At 46.7% G+C, this 20,020-nt stretch overlaps 1 non-coding gene across 1 annotated transcript; it reads right to left on the minus strand.

The window, feature by feature from the left end:
• Positions 1–16,165: 16,165 nt before the first annotated feature.
• LOC138668348 (U6atac minor spliceosomal RNA) lies at positions 16,166–16,290 on the minus strand. The gene has a single exon (XR_011319174.1). It is a non-coding gene; the product is annotated as a U6atac minor spliceosomal RNA (small nuclear RNA).
• Positions 16,291–20,020: the final 3,730 nt, after the last annotated feature.

The raw sequence follows: 20,020 nt of genomic DNA on the forward strand, positions 1-20,020 counted from the left end.
ATTTTTTGCTTGTTCGGTAAGTATTTGCCATTGTAGCTCCCTTGAATGCAATTGTGCCCACCGAACCGCTGGGATTGGGGCTGTCAACATCCCCAGAAGGGACATGGCTTCTCTTAACGAGATGGGCTGGCCTGATTGTGTTTGATTTATTTTTTGTTTTATGGCTTTAATTTTCCTGTCCAGAAGGATACAAACTTGCTTGATCGAGTCCAGTTGAATTCCCAGGAATTCCTGTATCTGGACTGGAAGCATTTTTTTTTTTTTTAATTGATCAACCACCCCAATAGGCCCCGTACTTTTGAGACTGCCATTACCCATTCTTAATGGCTGTCCTCTACAAGGAGAAAGTCGTCTAGATAGGGTATTAGTAAGATATTTTCCTTTCTTACCAACGACGCTATCTCTGAATCTCTGAAATTATCTTTGTAAAGATTCTGGGGGCCACTGACACCCCGAAAGGGAGGCATTGGTACTGTAGATGAGTAGGGATTTGATTTATTTCTACTACCAGTCTTAAGAATTGTTGATGTTCTACACAAATGGGAACATGATAGTAGGCATCTGTGAGGTCTATTACTGCCATGTAACAGCCTGGATATAGCAGTTTTGTTGTAGTTTTTAACGTCTTCATTTTGAATTTTTCTACTTTGATGTATTGATTTAGGGATTTTAGATTGAAGATTGTTCTTAGTGAACCATCCGGCTTTGGCGTGAGGAATAGAGTACTGTAAAACCCTTTCCCAATTTCTTGTGCTGGTACTTTTACAAGAACTTGTTTTTCCCTGAGGAGATGAACTTCCCTTTCCAATGTTGCCTGATTTCTTTTTGCGACATGGGTGACTTTTACTCAATGAGGAGGGAGGGAGGTGAAGTTTAAACGTAGGCCTTCGGTTAAAAGGGATATTACCCATTGTGATGTTTGTAATTTTTCCCATTGGTGGACAAAAAAATCGAAGCCTCCCTCCCACCCGGATATCGGCGTCATTGCTGTTTGGGGTCTGATTTCTGAGGAGGCTTATTAGGCCGGGATCACACATGCGAGAAACACGTCCGTGTCTCGCATGTGAAATCCAAGCTCTGGCGCCGGCACTCCAGAGCGGAGTGCGCAGCTCCATGTGTTGCTATGCGGCCACACGCTCCGCTCTGGAGTGCCGGCGCCAGAGCTTGGATTTCACATGCGAGACACGGACGTGTTTCTCGCATGTGTGATCCCGGCCTTAAAGAGATATCCTCTCTCTCTTCTTTCACCCCAGGGCTTCCCACATGTGGATTTATCCCCTGGCCGACCACGGCCTGTTTATCCTGAACCCCGAAAGGAACGCCGGTTATCATTCCACCGCCGTCTTGAGAAGGGAGGAGGTGGGAAATGTTTTTTCTTATCTGCAGCCTTCTCTAGAATCTCATCTAGTGCTTTCCCAAATAGATATTGGCCCTCACAAGGGACTGCACACAATTTGACTTTTGACTGAAAGTCAGCCGACCAATTTTTAAGCCATAATGCTCTTCTACCAGAGTTGGAGAGGGCACATGCACGGGCAGAGTCAATGGCAGCATCTGCTAAGAAGCCTGCCGCATTTTGAAGTGAGGATATAACCTCTAAGAGTCTCTCCCTTGGACATTTGTCCCTTATTTGCTTACTCAATTCCTCTAACCACTTTATCATGGCACGAGCTGTACAAGTGGGGGCCACTCCTGGCTTAAATGCCCACGTCGATGCTTCCCATGCCGATTTTAAGAAGGCGTCCGCCTTTTTATCAAGAGGATCTTTTAAAGCCCCCATGTCTTTGAAGGGAAGCGCTATGCCCTTGGAAGTGCTCGCAATTGCCGAGTCCAATTCAGGTGCTTTTTCCCATTTATCACAGATTTCTTCCTCAAATGGATATTTACACTTAAGGGCCTGAGGAACTGACATTTTTTATTTGTTTTTTTTCCACTCTTTTTTAATTAAATTTAACACATTTTCGTGAAAAGGAAAAACTGCGTTTTTTCACCCCTGGTTCACCTTCTGATTTGCTTTGGGGAGGTCTAGGAGGTGGATTTTCAGAGCTATGTAATCCGTGCTGTTTCATTTGCTCCTTTACTGTGATTTTTTACTTCCTCCCCAACGATAGCCTTTATATTTTGGAGTAATGATGACGACTCCTCGGCCACAGTCTTATCTATACATAACCGACAGATCCATTTGTCATAGGTTTTAGGGAGAGCTTTATCACAGAGTGTGCAGACTTTATTTTTCTGCTTGGCCTTAGCCTTCTTCCCCTGCACAATATAATACAGAGATACTGTGCTACTGACATGTTATCTGCCTTACAAAGGCATTCACCCACCGAAACCTTTAGTACCACGGGGGTCTGTGGAACGTCCACTGGCACCGGCGATTCCGCAGTCGGGTCCGCCATGTTGGAGAGGCTGTTGGCACTGTTACTCATGGCTTGCCCCTTTAAATAATACAGGGGGGAGAGCGGTGTGAGCGCCCCTGAACTTCCTCCCTCCCGGGAGTGTCAGCACACCACTCCCCTCGGCGTCTGATGTCACTTCTGGTTGATCCCGGAAGTCCTCCCATTCACCTCGGCGCCAGCCTAGTGATGGGGCACGCCTCTACCCTGGCCCAACTTCCGGCCAGGAGCGGACACCGGGGAGCCCACAGTGGGGAGGATGCCACCTGAAGCAGCGTCCGTAAGTAATGTGGCCGCACACACCGCTGCTGCTCCCGCCGCGGACCTCGGTCTCCGGACCGGCCCCACCAGAGAGCGATCCCTCTGGGTCGATGCAGATTCCCCGCAGGAACAGGAAACCAAGCTGAGGAGAGAGGTGCCGCCCCCATCTTTTATCTCCTATGCAGGTTTCTCACATTAGGTGCCGTCATGGGGAAGGGAAAAGATAATCGTGTGCATAAGATCTCTGAGCTCTCAAAACGTTTGCTGGGACTGTAAAAAGATTTAAAGTTGCATTAAAAAACTAGCAAGAAATGCAACATGTGAACGAAGCCTTAGGTCGGAGTCACACATCTGTGCTTTGCTGTCAAAGCACTTAGGCTATGTGCGCACGCTGCAGATCCGCAGTGGATTTGACGCTGACACTGTGGATCTGCAGCAGTTTTCCATGAGTTTAAAGTACCATGTAAACCTATGAAAAACAAAATCCGCAGTGCACATGCTGCGCAAATATTCCGCAGCATGTCAATTCTTTGTTCGGATTCTGCAGCGGTTTACCCCTGCTCCTCAATAGGAATCCGTAAGTGTAAATCCGCAGGTGGAATCCGCACAAAAACAGCGATAATTCCAAGGTAAAGCAGCAGCACGGTTTACCTGCGGATTTACAAAAATCAGTGCGGAAAAATCCGCACACCATTCCGCAGCGTGTGCCCATAGCCTTACTGTGAGGTCCGGACCAGATGCCGTCTCCTGATCCAAACTCTTATAATGAGAGATGGTGGCCGGTCCGGACCTCACAGAAAGTGCTCGGACCGAGATATATGTATGAAACCATCATCATGTCACGCAGCGAAAAACTGACCATAATAGCCAATGAGGATCGAGCTGCATGTGAGACTAGGCGGGTCCCGGGGTCCTCCCTGTTTGCTGCCTGGGCCTCACCAATATCCCCCTATACATGTCATTAGTATTATACCCATCTTTACACTGCAGAGCGGAGTCATCCGCAGCACTACGAGTCATCAGTATAACTAGCGGCAGTATTCTCAACATTTATTACTGGTTATGATAAAACAGTGGTCAGAGTGGTGGTGTCACTTTGTTACACCTCCGTCCATTATACGTGAAGCCTCGCTCACTTTGCTGTATAACATGGGGTTTTATCGGACAGCACTCGCCCCACTGTTCTATAGAAAAAAGGGGGAAAAAGTCACTCGGCCACCTGGAGACCACGGCACGGATACCAGTAGTGGCACGTGGAATTTTGTCAGAAAGGAGGCGCAATCAGTGGTTGTCAATAAAATGTAAACTTTTATTAGTAGAGATGCAGAAAATAGATAATCCAATGTCACCACCACATCAGGGACTTATGGGCAAACGTGTTTCAGATAGAGATGCTATGGCGACCGCCTCCTGGTTTGGGAGGGATCCTTGGGGTCAGCAGAACACTATGAATCTTACAGTTACATGTAATGTACAATTAAAATAAACTGATTTTCTAGACATCTCTCAGCAGATGTCCCCTCACGATGGAGAAGATGGAGAAATTACATTTTCCGCTGCCTCTGCACATGTGATACGCGTCTCTCCTCCGAGACAATCACATCACACTAAAGTCACACTCTTTAGCTGAATCGGACGATTCATGTGGCAGCCCTTATTATTAGGCCACGGCAGTAGCGTAGCTACTGGGGGGGACAGCGGGTGCGATGACGTCGCTACTCAGCGCTTGCGGTCCGGAGATTAGCAGTAGCTAGGAGCTGTGGAGGAAGAGAGGTGAATATTTTTTTTTTATGGGGCTGTATTATACTGTAGAGTCTGTCTATGGAACTGCATTACACTATAGAGGCTGCCTATGGGGGGTGCATTATATTAGGGGCTGCACTATACTATAGAGGCTGCCTGTGGGGCTGCATTATACTATAGAGGATGCCTACGGGGGTGCATTATATTAGGGGCTGCGTTATACTATAGAGGCTGCCTATGGGGGTGCATTATATTAGGGGCTGCGTTATACTATAGAGGCTGCCTATGGGGGTGCATAATATTAGGGGCTGCATTACACTATAGAGTCTGCCTATTGGGGGTGAATTATACTATAGAGGATGCCTATGGGGGTGCATTATATTATTGGCTGCGCTATACTATTGGGGCTGCCTATGGGGGTGCATTATATTAGGGGCTGCATTACACTAGAGGATGCCTGTGGGGGATGCATTATACTAGGGGCTGCATTATACTATAGAGGCTGCCTATGGAGCTGCATTATACTATAGAGGATGCCTACGGGGGTGCATTACATTATAGAGGATGCCTATGGGGGTGCATTATACTATAGAGGCTGCCTATGGGGGTGCATTATATTAGGGGCTGCATTACACTATAGAGTCTGCCTATGGGGGGTGCATTATACTATAGAGGATGCCTATGGGGGTGCATTATATTATTGGCTGCGTTATACTATTGGGGCTGCGTATGGGGGGGGGGCATTATATTAGGGGCTGCATTACACTATAGAGGCTGCCTGTGGGGGATGCATTATACTAGGGGCTGCATTATACTATAGAGGCTGCCTATGGGGCTGCATTATACTATAGAGGATGCCTACGGGGTGCATTTTATTAGGGGCTGCGTTATACTATAGAGGCTGCCTATGTGGGTGATTTAATTAGGGGCTGCATTACACTATAGAGTCTGCCTATGGGGCTGCATTATACTATAGAGGATGCCCATGGGGGTGCATTATATTATTGGCTGCGTTATACTATAGGGGCTGCCTATGGGGGGGTGTATTATATTAGGGGCAGCATTACACTATAGAGGCTGCCTGTGGGGGATGCATTATACTAGGGGCTGCATTATACTATAGAGGCTGCCTATGGGGCTGCATTATACTATAGAGGATGCCTACGGGGTGCATTTTATTAGGGGCAGCATTACACTATAGAGGCTGCCTGTGGGGGATGCATTATACTAGGGGCTGCATTATACTATAGAGGCTGCCTATGGGGAGTGCATTACACTATAGAGGCTGCTTATGGGGGGTGCATTATACTATAGAGTCTGACTATTGGGGAGTGAATTTTGCTATAGAAGATGCCTGTGGTGGTGCATTATGCTATAAAGGCTGCCTATGGGAGTGCATTATATTAGGGGCTGCATTATACTATAGAGGATGCCTATGGGGGTACAATATATTAGGGGCTGCATTACACTATAGAGTCTGCCTATGGGGGTGCCTTATATTAGGGGCTGCATTACACTATAGAGTCTGCCTATGGGGGGTGCAGTATACTAGAAAGTCTGCCTATGGGGAGTGCATTATACTATATAGAGGCCTATGGGGAGTGCATTATACTTTATTGAGGACTATCTGTTGTATTATGCTATATGGAGGCTATCTAGGGGGCCATCATACAGTGTGGAGCCATTAAACAGTTTGGATATTAAGGAGTCAGTATATATACAGTGAGGGGGCATTATACTGTGTATGAGACAGCATCATACAGTGTATAGGGGAGCTCTACAGGGGAGATTCAGAACATTATCACATGTAAAGTGGGCACTTATTGTTATAGAGAAACTCAGGTTACTGTGACTGTCAAAGGGGCACACAGGGCAATATTACTTTTTAGGGGACAAAATGTGGCACTGTTTTCTAGGGCACTTGCACCCGGCATTACTATATTATTGAGGGATGCTTTAGAATTTAGAGGGCACAGAGAACCACACAGCAGGTAATAGGGACACATACGGCAGCAGCGGCTCAGCATTGAGGTATCAGCAGTTTGTGCAGGTTGGGGATAGTCCCATAGGGCGCAGTGCTGAAAATGTGAGAAGTGAAATGTGTCTTTGCTTTAACCTCTGCAGCCGAGTCCTGGCTGGAGAAGTTGTCATGTCGGTCTGGGCCAGATGGAAAAGATGGGAAAAGTGAACGATTCCATCAGAAAAAAACGTCAGCGGTAAGTCATTATCTGTAACTGTGCTGTGATCACTTATATGTTCTGTAGGACTGCTATCTACCAGTGATGAGCGAGTATGCTCGTTACTCGGGTTTCTCCGAGCATGCTCGGGTGGTCTCCGAGTATTTCAGCATGCTCAGATATTTAGTTTGTCGGCCCAGCTGCATGATTTGTGGCTGCTAGACAGCTTGAATACATGTGGGGGTTGTTTCAAAAACAGGCAATGCCCACATGTATTCAAACAGTCTAGCAGCCACAAATCATGCAGCTGGGTCGACATAAACTAAATCTCTGAGCATGCTGAAATACTCGGAGACCACCTGCGCATGCTCGCTCATCACTAGTATCTACCACTGACCATATGGCGGTAATATCCATGTTGGTCTTTGTATAGAGATTATCTTCAGTAACAGCGCGGTCATCTGCTGAGGTTCTCCTCCACTATTAGGGCGCGTCACCCAGTTGTAATCAAGGTTACCTGGTTAGGGGCCCATTCAGAAGCTTCGCCCCCCTGGACCAAAACCCTAGCTACGCCTCTGAGCCATGGTCACAAATTCAGCATTTATCACCCACTAATGGTTTGGGCTTACACATACTGAGGTAAAATACTGACCAAACACTGAACGTGTCAACGTGGCCTTACAGTCCGGTCCATCAGAGATAAAACACGGGTCTGCATTTTGGTGTTATTACATATTATTACATATTACTACGTATTACAGGCTGTAATAAGTCATTGGCCCGTCCATCCTTCTCTTGGTGATGAGGAGAATAGTGTAATCACAACTATCATGGCCGGTGTCAGCATCAGGCAAGTACCGGGGCCCTGGAGAGACAGGGGGCCCATTCACGGTATGGTACACTGAGGCTCCAGGAGGCCCCTGCAGGCAGGGCCGGCGTTAGGGCAAGTAGCTGCCTAGGGACCCCGCTCCCCCAGGGGCCCTCAGCTAGCGGCACATCATGCAGCCGCTATGGGGCCCCTGTGAGGGGGGCCTGCCTGCCGTCAGTGCCGACTCCCCCGCTGCCGCCGCATTGAACTATACCGGCGTCTGCCAGTACAGTTCAAAGCAATGATGGAGGAGAGAACGTTAGTTGACACTCCCTCTCTCATCATTCCCCGCTCTGCCTCTGGCACTGCGGGTGTCAGATGACGTCATCGCGCACTGTGTGCCAGGCAGTTCAGCCGCTGAGACAGGAGCAGGGAGCAGAGCGGCGCGGGCACAAGTAGAGGTGAGGAGTGGGTTTCTTTTTTCTTTTACTATAACAGTGAGTACTGGACTGTGGGGCCATTCTGGAAGGGGGGGGGGGGTTGATGGGAAGATGCGGGCTGTGCTATGTACTTCATGGTTGTGCTATATGCTACGTGGATGTGTTATATACTATGTGGGCTGTGTTATATGCTACGTGGCTGTTATATACTACGTGGGCTGTGTTATATGCTATGTGGCTGTGGTATATATTACGTGGCTGTGCTATATACTACGTGGCTGTGCTATATACTACATGGCTGTGCTATATACTACATGGCTGTGCTATATACAACATGGGCAGTGTTATATACTACATGGCTGTGCTATATGCTACGTGGCTGTGCTATATGGCTGTGCTATATGCTACGTGGCTTGTTGTGAATTCTGTGGTCACAAGTGGTATTGCAGTCTCTGGGCGTCCTTCCTCAGGTGTTTTAGTGAGCTCGTTGGCTGCCTTGCTATTTAGCTCCACCTGAGTCTGTCTTCCTTGCTCCTTGTCAATGTTCCAGTGTTGGATCTGAGCTACTGCATCTTTCCTTGGGCCTGCTGCTCTGCTAGATAAGTGCTTCTAGTTTGTTTTCTGTTTTTTCTGTCCAGCTTGTTATTATCTTTTGCTGGAAGCTCTGAGAAGCAAAGGGGTGCACCGCCGTGCTGTTAGTTCGGCACGGTGGGTCTTTTTTGCCCCTTTGCGTGGTTTTCGTTTTAGGGTTTTTTGTAGACTGCATAGTTCTCTTTGCTATCCTCGCTCTGTCTAGAATATCGGGCCTCACTTTGCTGAATCTATTTCATTCCTACGTTTGTCTTTTCATCTTGCTAACAGTCATTATATGTGGGGGCTGCCTATTCCTTTGGGGTATTTCTCTGAGGTAAGTCAGGCTTGTATTTCTATCTTCAGGCTAGTCAGCTCCTCAGGCAGTGCCGAGTTGCATAGGTAGTGATAGGCGCAATCCACTGCTGCTTCCAGTTGTGTGAGGACAGTTCAGGTACTGCAGTCTACAGAGATTCCACGTCTCAGAGCTCGTCCTATTGTTTTGGGTTTTTGCCAGATCTCTGTATGTGCGCTGATTACTGCACGCTGTGTTGCCTGATTGCCAGCCATAACAGTACAAGGAGCCAATTCAATGATTTCCAATAGAGGGAAAAAAGAAATCCTGACATCATTTTTTTTTCTTAGCTCTGTCTTCAGTCTTTTTTTTCCCCTAGACATTAGAGTGCTTCAGGACACAGCTGTGGACATGGATATTCAGGCTCTGTGCTCCTCAATGGATAATCTCGTTGTAAATGTACAAAAGATTCAAGATACTATTGATCAGAAATCGATGCTAGAACCAAGAATTCCGATTCCTGATTTGTTTTTTGGTGACAGAACTAAGTTCCTGAGCTTCAGAAATAATTGTAAGCTATTTTTGGCCTTGAAACCTCATTCTTCTGGTAATCCTATTCAACAGGTTTTGATTATTATTTCTTTTTTGCGCGGCGACCCACAGGACTGGGCGTTTTCTCTTGCACCAGGAGATTCTGCATTGAGTAATATTGATGCATTTTTCCAGGCGCTGGGATTGCTTTACGATGAGCCTAATTCAGTGGATCAAGCTGAGAAAAATCTGCTGGCTTTATGCCAGGGTCAGGATGATGTAGAACTATATTGTCAGAAATTTAGAAAATGGTCAGTACTCACTCTGTGGAATGAATCTGCACTAGCGGCTTTGTTCAGAAAGGGTCTCTCTGAAGCTCTTAAGGATGTAATGGTGGGATTTCCTATGCCTGCTGGTTTGAATGAGTCTATGTCCTTGGCCATTCAGATCGGTCGTCGCTTGCGCGAGCGTAAATCTGTGCACCATCTGGCGGTATTGTCTGAGAGTAAGCCTGAGCCTATGCAGTGCAACAGGACTATGACTAAAGTAGAACGGCACGAACACAGACGTCTGAACAGACTGTGTTTCTATTGTGGTGATTCTACTCATGCTATTTCTAATTGTCCTAAACGCACTAGACGGTTCGATAGCTCTGCCGTTATTGGTACTGTACAGTCCAAATTCCTTTTGTCCATTACCTTAATGTGCTCTTTGTCATCATATTCTGTCATGGCGTTTGTGGATTCAGGCGCTGCCCTGAATCTGATGGATTTGGATTATGCTAAACGTTGTGGATTTTTCTTGGAGCCTTTGCGGTGTCCTATTCCGTTGAGAGGAATTGATGCTACACCTCTGGCCAAGAATAAGCCTCAGTACTGGGCCCAGCTGACCATGTGCATGGCTCCTGCACATCAGGAAGTTATTCGCTTTTTGGTACTGCATAATTTGCATGATGTGGTCGTGTTGGGGTTGCCATGGCTACAAACCCATAATCCAGTATTGGATTGGAACTCTATGTCGGTAACCAGCTGGGGTTGTCAGGGAGTACATGGTGATGTTCCATTTTTGTCTATTTCGTCATCCATTCCTTCTGACATCCCAGAGTTCTTGTCGGACTTTCAGGATGTATTTGAAGAGTCCAAGTCTGATGCCCTTCCTCCGCATAGGAATTGTGATTGTGCTATCGATTTGATTCCTGGTAGTAAATTCCCTAAGGGTCGTTTATTTAATTTGTCCGTACCTGAACACACCGCTATGCGCAGTTATGTGAAGGAGTCCCTGGAGAAGGGACATATTCGCCCATCGTCGTCACCATTGGGAGCAGGGTTCTTTTTTGTAGCCAAGAAGGATGGTTCGCTAAGACCGTGTATTGATTACCGCCTTCTTAATAAGATCACTGTTAAGTTTCAGTATCCCTTGCCATTGATTTCTGACTTGTTTGCTCGGATTAAGGGGGCTAGTTGGTTTACTAAGATTGATCTTCGTGGTGCGTATAATCTGGTGAGAATCAGGCAGGGAGATGAATGGAAAACGGCATTTAATACGCCCGAGGGTCATTTTGAGTATCTGGTGATGCCGTTCGGACTTGCCAATGCTCCATCTGTTTTTCAGTCTTTTATGCATGACATTTTTCGTGAGTATCTGGATAAATTCTTGATTGTTTACTTGGATGACATTTTGATCTTCTCAGATGATTGGGAGTCTCATGTAAAGCAAGTCAGAATGGTTTTCCAGGTACTGCGTGCTAATTCCTTGTTTGTGAAGGGATCAAAGTGTCTCTTCGGTGTGCAGAAAGTTTCATTTTTGGGGTTCATCTTTTCCCCTTCTACTATCGAGATGGATCCGGTTAAGGTTCAGGCCATCCAGGATTGGACTCAGCCGACATCTCTAAAAAGTTTGCAGAAATTCCTGGGCTTTGCTAATTTTTATCGTCGCTTCATCTGTAATTTTTCTAGCATTGCCAGACCATTGACCGATTTGACCAAGAAGGGTGCTGATTTGGTTAATTGGTCTTCTGCTGCCGTGGAAGCTTTTCAGGAGTTGAAGCGTCGTTTTTGCTGTGCCCCTGTGTTGTGTCAACCTGATGTTTCTCTTCCGTTCCAGGTTGAGGTTGATGCTTCTGAGATTGGTGCAGGGGCGGTTTTGTCACAGAGAGGTTCTGGTTGCTCAGTGTTCAAACCATGTGCTTTCTTTTCCAGGAAATTTTCTGCTGCTGAGCGTAATTATGATGTGGGCAACCGAGAGTTGCTGGCCATGAAGTGGGCATTCGAGGAGTGGCGTCATTGGCTTGAGGGTGCTAAGCATCGCGTGGTGGTTTTGACTGATCATAAGAACCTTACTTATCTTGAGTCTGCCAAGCGCTTGAATCCTAGACAGGCCCGTTGGTCGTTATTTTTTGCTCGTTTTGATTTTGTGATTTCATACCTTCCGGGCTCTAAAAATGTGAAGGCGGATGCTCTGTCTAGGAGTTTTGTGCCCGACTCTCCGGGGTTATCTGAGCCGGCGAGTATCCTCAAGGAAGGAGTCATTGTGTCTGCCATCTCCCCTGATTTGCGGAGAGTGTTGCAGAAATTTCAGGCTAATAAACCTGATCGTTGTCCGGCCGAGAAACTGTTCGTCCCTGATAGGTGGACTAGTAAAGTTATCTCTGAACTTCATTGTTCGGTGCTGGCCGGTCATCCAGGAATCTTTGGTACCAGGGAGTTGGTTGCTAGATCCTTTTGGTGGCCGTCTCTGTCGCGGGATGTGCGTGCTTTTGTGCAGTCCTGTGGAATTTGTGCTAGGGCTAAGCCCTGCTGTTCACGTGCCAGTGGGTTGCTTTTGCCCTTGCCGGTCCCGAAGAGGCCTTGGACACATATTTCGATGGATTTCATTTCTGACCTTCCCGTTTCTCAAAAGATGTCTGTCATTTGGGTGGTCTGTGATCGCTTTTCTAAAATGGTCCATCTGGTGCCCTTGGTTAAATTGCCTTCCTCCTCTGATTTGGTGCCTTTGTTCTTCCAGCATGTGGTTCGTTTACATGGCATTCCTGAGAATATTGTTTCTGACAGAGGTTCCCAGTTTGTCTCAAGGTTCTGGCGAGCCTTTTGTGGTAGGATGGGCATTGACCTATCTTTTTCCTCGGCCTTCCATCCTCAGACTAATGGCCAGACCGAACGAACCAATCAGACCTTGGAAACATATCTGAGATGTTTTGTTTCCGCTGACCAGGATGATTGGGTGTCATTTTTGCCGTTGGCTGAGTTCGCCCTTAATAATCGGGCCAGCTCGGCTACCTTGGTCTCTCCATTTTTCTGCAATTCTGGGTTCCATCCTCGTTTCTCTTCAGGACAGGTTGAGTCTTCGGACTGTCCTGGTGTGGATTATGTGGTGGACAGGTTGCAGCAGATCTGGACTCAGGTAGTGGACAATTTGACCTTGTCCCAGGAGAAGGCTCAGCTTTTCGCTAATCGCAGACGCCGTGTGGGACCCCGACTTCGTGTTGGGGATCTGGTTTGGTTATCTTCTCGTCATATACCTATGAAGGTTTCCTCTCCTAAATTTAAACCTCGTTTTATTGGTCCGTATAGGATTTCTGAGATTCTCAATCCGGTGTCTTTTCGTCTGACCCTCCCAGACTCCTTTTCCATACATAATGTATTCCATAGGTCGTTGTTGAGGAGATACGTGGCACCTATGGTTCCATCTGTGGAGCCTCCTGCCCCTGTTTTGGTGGAGGGGGAATTGGAGTATATTGTGGAGAAGATTTTGGATTCTCGTGTCTCTAGACGGAAACTCCAGTATCTGGTCAAATGGAAGGGTTATGCTCAGGAAGATAATTCCTGGGTTTTTGCCTCTGATGTCCATGCCCCAGATCTTGTTCGTGCCTTTCATGTGGCTCATCCTGGTCGGCCTGGGGGTTCTGGTGAGGGTTCGGTGACCCCTCCTCAAGGGGGGGGTACTGTTGTGAATTCTGTGGTCACAAGTGGTATTGCAGTCTCTGGGCGTCCTCCCTCAGGTGTTTTAGTGAGCTCGTTGGCTGCCTTGCTATTTAGCTCCACCTGAGTCTGTCTTCCTTGCTCCTTGTCAATGTTCCAGTGTTGGATCTGAGCTACTGCATCTTTCCTTGGGCCTGCTGCTCTGCTAGATAAGTGCTTCTAGTTTGTTTTCTGTTTTTTCTGTCCAGCTTGTTATTATCTTTTGCTGGAAGCTCTGAGAAGCAAAGGGGTGCACCGCCGTGCTGTTAGTTCGGCACGGTGGGTCTTTTTTGCCCCTTTGCGTGGTTTTCGTTTTAGGGTTTTTTGTAGACTGCATAGTTCTCTTTGCTATCCTCGCTCTGTCTAGAATATCGGGCCTCACTTTGCTGAATCTATTTCATTCCTACGTTTGTCTTTTCATCTTGCTAACAGTCATTATATGTGGGGGCTGCCTATTCCTTTGGGGTATTTCTCTGAGGTAAGTCAGGCTTGTATTTCTATCTTCAGGCTAGTCAGCTCCTCAGGCAGTGCCGAGTTGCATAGGTAGTGATAGGCGCAATCCACTGCTGCTTCCAGTTGTGTGAGGACAGTTCAGGTACTGCAGTCTACAGAGATTCCACGTCTCAGAGCTCGTCCTATTGTTTTGGGTTTTTGCCAGATCTCTGTATGTGCGCTGATTACTGCACGCTGTGTTGCCTGATTGCCAGCCATAACAGTGGCTGTGTTATATACTACGTGGCTGTGTTATATATTACGTGGGCTGTATTATATACTACGTGGGCTGTGTTATATACTACGTGGCTGTGTTATATACTACGTGGCTGTGCTATATACTACGTAGCTGTGCTATATTCTACATGGGCTTTGCTATATACTACGCGGGCTGTGTTATATACTGCATGGCTGTGTTATATACTACGTGGGCTGTGTTATATGCTACGTGGCTGTGCTATATACTATGTGGCTGTGCTATATGCTATGTGGCTGTGCTATATACTACATGGGCTGTGTTACATACTACGTGGCCTGTGTTATATACTACGTGGCTGTTATATACTACGTGGGCTGTGTTATATGCTATGTGGCTGTGTTATATACTACATTGGCTGAGCTAAATACTACGTGGCTGTGCTATATACTACGTTTACTGTGTTATATGCTACATGACTGTGCTATATACTACGTGGCTGTGCTATATACTTCGTGGCTGTGCTATATACTACGTGGGCTGTGTTATATGCTACGTGGCTGTGCTATATACTACGTTGTCTGTGTTACATGCTACGTGGCTGTGCTATATACTACGTGGCTGTGCCATCTACTACTCGGACTGTGTTATATACTACGTGGCTGTGCTATATACTACGTGGCTGTGCTATATACACTACGTGGCTGTGCTATATACTACGTGGACTGTGTTATATACTACATGGGCTGTGTTATATACTATGTGGGCTGTGTTATATACTACGTGGCTGTGCTATATGCTACCCATTTTGCACTTTTACAAATGTTCTACGTCAATACTTTCTAATGTTTACTTTAAAAAGTTTTCCATTAAAAAATTGTCATATTCAATATATGCAGTTTTTTCTTTGCAGCAAGTTCAGCTAATAATAAAATATACACTGAAAGAGAGCACCTCATATATAAATCAAAAACACCAAAAATAAAGAAGGGAAATAGAATCCTCCACTAACGTATATGTACCAATAGAGAAACACTCGGAGGTGAAGTTTCCAATAAACACATCATTTATTTGTTAAAATAACAATATAAAATCATTAAATATAGTAATCCACATGAGAAAGAGTACATGCCAGATGGAAAGAACCATCTATGGATAGATGTCAGCAGAGAAAGAGACATAGCGGGAGTGGGACAACATGGCAAAACATAAACCAAAAAACGTCTCACAGGATACTAACAGTGTATATCACCAAAATTATAGTCCTAGTATCTGGGCGGTCAATAAAAGTGTCGGTGGATAGGCAAAAAAAGCGCTATCCACTCAAGGTGCTTCTATTGAAACTACACTGCGCCGATCGGCCAATAACATCATAAAGGTATATCCTATGGCTATAGAGCAGTAGTAGTACTCAGTCACGGTATTTATACTAATATTGCACCAAACCCCTAAGCCTATATAACCAGGAAAGTTTCAACTGGGACCTAAAGCAAGAGATAGTATGTATTACCTGCGGTCATGTTTACCAAAGTGTCCGACCCGCACTGAATCACCTCGACGCGCGTTTCACCACGCCTGTGGCTTCGTCAGGAGGTAGGTAGGCATGTCCGTGATCCCCTTTTATAGTGGTGTATATGGCCGTGGAATGATTCTCAGCCGTGCATGGCGCGCCCCCGCCATGTTGCGACGCGCCGAGGAAGGCGGCGCTCCTGACGCGCGTCACCACGTCACGTGATCCGGTCAGGTGACCGGACCCGTGACTATGGAGATGCGTACATCAGCGCCGAGCGCCTCCCACCGCCGCGCGAAGCAGCGCATGTGCGGTGCGTGCACTGGCCAGAAATAGAAGGCAATAGTGAGTATTCAGAGCTACCCCGGGAAGGAAAAAAGAATGGACATATCTGATGGCATATTGCAGTCCGAACTCAGACGAGAAAAAGGACTGTAAATACCTATATTTATCAAATAATAAAATGCCTACTGGTAACTGAGGAAGAGGGAGTAGGTCACAAAAATTGGCATATAAGGGGTTAACTTCTATAAAGCCCCTCTGCTGTATGGTATTGTAGAATGTACAATAGCTATCACTCATGTAAGAAGTGAAATCTGGCATTGTACTATACCTATATTTCTCTGCTGTATCTGTGCATCATGAATCGTGGTATGTATAAGCGGCCCACTGAGACTCTCTCCCCCAGGCCCCTCAGAGACCAGGCCCCTCAGAGACCAGGCCCCTCAGAGACCAGGCCCTTCAGAGACCAGGCCCTCCCCACTTTCCCCACAGTCTTTGATAGCGGAAGAAAAAACATTGGTTAAGATGCCACAGCGGTGGCGATGCCATAACCGTACATGTGTTGTGAAGGCCGTGCGGCCTCTTCCATCCTTGTCTAGGGGAGTGCTAACCTTCTCTCCTTTCATACAACACGGCCCAGCCGGCGGCCTGCGCGGTATATATAGCCGCCCGGCTCCGGGACAGACATATTGTGGCGACCTACAGACCTCGGTACATCCCGGCTCCTCCCGCTGAGGCTCATCACTCTCATCATCCTCAGAGAGAATCTCCGCTCAATCAGCCCTAAATTATCCCAAACATGTCCCGAGAGTGCGCTAATTACATATGCAAAATTCTGACCAGTGACCGCGAGGGGCGGAGCTTCTCATATACCCGGAAGTGATGATTCCTCTTCTTACCTCACGGTGCATTGTAGAACAGACGGAGAGGTGAGGACGGACGGGGACGGACGGGGACGGACAGGGAGAGAGGAAAGCTCAGAACTCATGCATTTCAGCTGGAAAACGGTATTTATCCTGTTGCAATCGGCTGGATATGGAAACGTCTCCGCCACATTGTGGTTCGGAATTGTGTCATGCCTGCCCTCTGGTGGGCATTTCTTAGTAGTACAGCCTTGTGGTTGTAGTACTTGATGCCTGCTCTCTGGAGGTCATCTTTTAGTAATGCACGCATTAAACAATTGGCTGTCCGTAATTCTAGTGTATCACATCTGCCCTCCTGTGGCAATCTGCAGTAGTGCAGGCAATACGAAGACTTGTGGTAGTACCGGTGTATCACATCTGCCCTCCTGTGGCCATCTATAGTAGTGCAGGCATTAAGCAGACTAATATGGTTTGTAGTAGTACTGGTGTATCACATCTGCCCTTCCGTGGCCAGCTGTAGTAGTGCAGGCATTAAGAAGACATGTCCACAATATAAGAAAAAAACAAGAAAACATCCGCACCGCTGTTATTCGTTAGACCCTAATGAACCTCCTCCACTACACCGCACTGCCGTACATAGCCTTATTGAAAAATATCACTTGCCGGGATTCTCCTCTTGCAATAGTGCATATTATTATTATTATTATTTATTTATTTATATAGCACCATTTATTCCATGGTGCTGTACATGAGAAGGGGTTACATACAAGTTACAAATATCACATACAGTAAACAACTAACAATGACGGACTGATACAGAGGGACGAGGACCCTGCCCTTGCGGGCATACATTCTACATATGAAAATCCACAAAAAAAGAATAGAGCGCACTCACCGGTAGTGAAACGTCAGATTTATTCGGACAAAAACATACAGAACGCAGGGAGGGTGGTGAATGCACACGGACGACGGCCGTTTCGTGCCAAATGCACTTCAACTGGTCCTGCACGAAACGGCCGTCGTCCATGTGCATTTTTGTGGATTAAGAAGACATGGTTTGTAGTAGGACTGGTGTATCATATCTGCTCTTCTGTGGCCATCTATAGTAGTGCAGTAAAGTTTTTTTTGCTTTATGGAAGATTCAGCTGCTGGATTATTTCTATATCTTTATGCTCCTCCCTGCAGGCATCTGAAGTGGTGAGCTGACTCTTTTCTCTTTCCTATAGAGGTATTGAATACTGCCAGGTATGACCGGGAAGACGACAATTAACTGGAGGTTGTAAAGGACTTAGTTAATGATCACAGACCCTTGCGGACCCATCTAAGCTTGTATCAATCGTTCTACAGATCAGCACGGCTCAAGATTGAGTCTAAAGGTACCTTCACACTGAGCAACTTTACAATGAGAACGACAACGATCCGTGACGTTGCAGCGTCCTGGATAGCGATCTCGTTGTGTTTGACACGCAGCAGCGATCAGGATCCCGCTGTGCGATCGCTGGTTGAAGCTAGAAGTCCGGAACTTTATTTGGTCGTCAGGTCGGCGTGTATCGTCATGTTTGACAGCAAAAGCAACGATGCGTGCAATGTTTTTACATGGAGCTAACAACCAGCGAGAACGATAAGTGGGTCGCCGTTACGTCACTGGATCGCTCCTGCATCGTTCTGGTGTTGCCGTGTTTGACGTCTCTAGAGCGACCTAAACAGCGACGCTGCAGCGATCGGCTCGTTGTCTATATCGCTGCAGCGTCGCTTAATGTGACGGTACCTTAAGGTTGTTACAAAAAAAAAAAGTACCTGTGTATCACATCTGCCCTATAGTGGCCATCTGTAGTAATGCAGGCAGTAAGAAGTCTAAGGCTATATTCACACTTTGCGGATTTTGCTGCGGATCCGCAGCGGATTTGACCGCTGCGGATCCGCAGCAGTTTCCCATGAGTTTACATTTCAATGTAAACCTATGGGAAACAAAAAACGCTGTGCACATGCTGCAGAAAAATCCGCGCGGAAACGCTGCGGATTACATTCCGCAGCATGTCACTTCTTTTCTGCGGATTTTCAGCTGCTCCAATAGAAAACTGCAGTTGAAAATCCGCAGAAGAAAACGCAGTAAAAAACGCGATAAATCCGCAGTAAAAACCGCGATGGGTTTTCACTGCGGATTTTGCAATTCCGCTGCGGAAAAATCCGCAGTGGAATCTGCAAAGTGTGCACATAGCCTAAGGCTATGTGCACACGTTCCGGAATGTCTGCAGAATTTTCCTGAACAAAACTGGATTTTTTCTGCAGGAAATCCGCTCACGTTTTTATAGCCGCAAAAAATCCACAAAATTAATGAACATGCTGCGTTTTTTACCGCAATGCGTTTTTTTCGCGGAAAAAAACGCAGCATGTACACAAAAATTGCAGAATTCATTGCAATGATGGGATGCTTAATGTAAGCGGTTTTCCCGCAGAAAACGGCTGAGAGAATGCAAAAAAAAAGCGAAAAATCCTGAATGTGTGCACATAGCCTAATAGTCCACATAGTTACGAGACCCGTCTGCCATGTGGTGGTCATGTGCGGTAGTGCAGGCAGTTAGGAGATTTTTGGCTGCTAGTAACACTGTATCACGTCTGCCCTCTGGTGGTTAACTGTAGTGGTTCATGCAGTGATATATTCCCCAGTAATGACTCCTAGCAAGCAGTAATAGCCTGCACTCGGGAGTAGTGGAATCGCTCTGATGCTCATTATTTCTGGCTGCTTCTGCTCTTCTTCCGATATTTGTTGACTGTGTACTGCAGTCTGCTCCATCTGTCCTCTCATCATTCAGGAATTTGGAGGATCCTGTGTTCTCCCACTAATATCTGTTCTTACAAGCAGCACTAGACCACCATGAGCTGCAATGTGTGGGCTTCAGGTATCAGAGGTGAAGCAGCGGGCTGGTGGGGGATACCTGTCATATTGGGGATCCTATCACATTCCCTAAAGCTGCCTACAGGTGTTACCAGTTGGCGGCAGCTTTAAATGTTCTATGAATCCTCTGTTCCTTATAAAGTGTGTAGAACATCTGACCCTCTGCTTGCTGCCAGTGAGTATATCTGGGTTATGGGCTACAGCTTCCATAAAGTGGTGAAAAGTGATCTGTGTGATGCCATCAGAGTTCTCCTGAAACCATACGTACCTGACAGTGGGCATTGAGCTGGTTAATAAGCAGTGCCTGGGCCCCTCGTCCCCTGGGCTGTCACAGCTCTGCAGATTAGATGCGCAGCATATCTGGGTTCAGACGAATTAGAGGCTCACACAAATCTTTGCAGGGATAACTGAGCAGAGAAGCAGATTAAAAATTGGCTTACAGCCGCAGCCGAGACTTCTGCAGAACAGTAAGAGGGATTTACAGGATCAGTCGTGGCCAGAAGAGGCTTCATCCTCTGCAACCTCCACTGGGCGGCAAAATATATGCAAACCTTGTGTAGAAGATCCCAGAACAAGTGGAAGAACATTTATATATGTATATCTG

This window comes from Ranitomeya imitator, chromosome 2, assembly GCF_032444005.1.
Source record: "Ranitomeya imitator isolate aRanImi1 chromosome 2, aRanImi1.pri, whole genome shotgun sequence".
Classification (NCBI taxonomy): domain Eukaryota; kingdom Metazoa; phylum Chordata; class Amphibia; order Anura; family Dendrobatidae; genus Ranitomeya; species Ranitomeya imitator.